The 2,050-nt window shown below is 53.5% G+C and overlaps 1 pseudogene; it reads right to left on the bottom strand.

The window, feature by feature from the left end:
* Nucleotides 1–6: 6 nt before the first annotated feature.
* On the bottom strand, nucleotides 7–1,401 carry LOC115284605 (annotated as a pseudogene).
* Between the last annotated feature and the right edge of the window lie 649 nt (nucleotides 1,402–2,050).

Here is a 2,050-nt window from a genome sequence, read left to right as displayed (position 1 = left end):
TGGAGCATCCGGTTCATCCAACGAGACCGAGTTCTCACACAGAGTGGCAATGATGCTTTCATACTTGTTGGGGTGTTTCCGAAAGATGCCCCTGACGACAACAATTACCTCGTGGACCCCATAACTTACTTTGGTCTGCATGAGATCAAGCAATGCGCTCTGCACATTGCTCCACTTTGATGGCACTCCGCCCGATGGCCCGTAGAGATCTTCCCGCCTGGAACCCTGGGAGCACCTGCTTCCCGCCTGGTTCCCCCACTCCCGCCGGGAGCATGCCCATCCTACTTTGCAAACAAAGCCAACATCCACCTGTGTGGCATGGTCCTTTAATTCTGCCAGGACCTGAGCAGTGTTGGCTTGGGATGGATGTTGGCCAAAGGAATCATGACGTCCAATTTCTCTAGTTTAACATAGATGGGATCATTATACTTCACAAGGAAGACTTTGATTTCCTGCTTCAAGATTTCAGGCCTTTTCTGGACAATTAGATTGATCTTCCTCAGGGCCACGTACTGCCCCTCGGGCTCCCCATCAGCAGAGTGACAAGGGGAGGGGCCAGCTTCTTCAGCAGCATATTGCAGTAGTCGGAGTCCTTGGGTGACAGCTCTAGAAACTTCATTCAAACTTTACTGCTTTGGCACCACTGCCGAGACGGCCTGAGGCAGCCGGGGAGTGACAGGCCCACGTGCTCGGAGCTTCCCGGTCGCCCTCAGGGCCTTAAGTGGAAAGGCAGGCCCAGATGCAAGTCTGGCCCCATTCCGTGCGCCCGTTCAGGGCTGTCAGCGGCTTATAATGTCCTGCGGGTTCAGACCGAGCAGGGTGCTGTTCGGGTGAGACTCACTGGTTCCAGACGCCGCTGCGACAGCATCAGCCACCACGGTTGGACTCGAATCTGCCCTGAGATCCCGCAGAGACCCCAGAAGTCCCTGACCCCCCACCTTCCGGGCACTGACGTCACGGAGCTCTGCCGCACCACCTGCTGCTGCTTTCCCAGCACAGGGATCTCCGTCCTCCAAGCACCTGCGGAGCGGCTCCCAGAGATGCCTGTAATCTTGTCCACCCGGATGCACCCGCGGTCCTGACTGCCAAGGCCCGAGTGAGAGGACTAGGGTCTTCACAGTCCTTCACGAAGCTGTAGACGGCCATGATGGCCACGTCTGGCTGACGCTTGGCGTAGTTCATCAGATAGAGGTCCACGAGCCTCTTTAATTCCAGATTGTCAGCTTGCACACAGTTCCCTCCATCTGGAAGGAGAGAGCTAACATCCTTCCCCACAGCCATGGCAGCAACCGCCTTCCTCATGGCCTCCTTCCTCTCTTCTTCCTTTTCACTGCTGAGTTCAGCCTTCAGTTCAAAGATTTCTCCTTTTCTATTGGTGGTGAAGTCCTTGGAGTCAGTCATGGTATTGGATCTTTAATGTGGGCTGGAGGCAAGGGCGGGGGTGGGGGTAGCAGCCAGAGAGCACGGCCCGATTTATTTATTTTGTGAGATGGGGAGAGAGCGTGCACATAAGAGCAGGGAGGGGCAGACAGAGAGGGAGGGAGAGAGAATCCAAGCAGGCTCCACGCTGTCAGTGTCAGAGCCCGACGCCAGGCTGGATCTCCGGAACTGAGAGCATGCCTTGAGCCACTCTCAAGAGCCTGATTTTTTTTTAAAGTTGAAATCCTCTAATGTTTTATTATTTTTCTAGTATTTATTTATTTATTTATTTATTTATTAATAGTTTATTACCAAGTTGGTTTCCATAGAACATCCAGTGCTCTTCCCCACAAGTGGCCCCGCCTCCATGACCATCCCCCCTTCCCCTCCCCCTCCCTCTTCAGCCCTCAGTTTGTTCTCAGCATTTAAAAGTCTCTCGTAATTTGCCTCACTCCCCCTCCCCAACTCTTTCCCCCTCCTTTCCCTTCCCATGGTCCCCTGTTAGGTTTCTCCTGTCAGACCTATGAGTGACAACATATGATATCTGTCCTTCTCCGCCTGACTTATTTCACTTAGCATGACTCCCTCTACTTCCATCCATTGATTTTTAAGCGACTGAGCCACCCAGGGG

This window comes from Suricata suricatta, unplaced genomic scaffold, assembly GCF_006229205.1.
Source record: "Suricata suricatta isolate VVHF042 unplaced genomic scaffold, meerkat_22Aug2017_6uvM2_HiC HiC_scaffold_1186, whole genome shotgun sequence".
In the NCBI taxonomy this organism is placed as follows: Eukaryota; Metazoa; Chordata; class Mammalia; order Carnivora; family Herpestidae; genus Suricata; species Suricata suricatta.
This window is presented reverse-complemented; position numbering and strand designations above follow the sequence as displayed.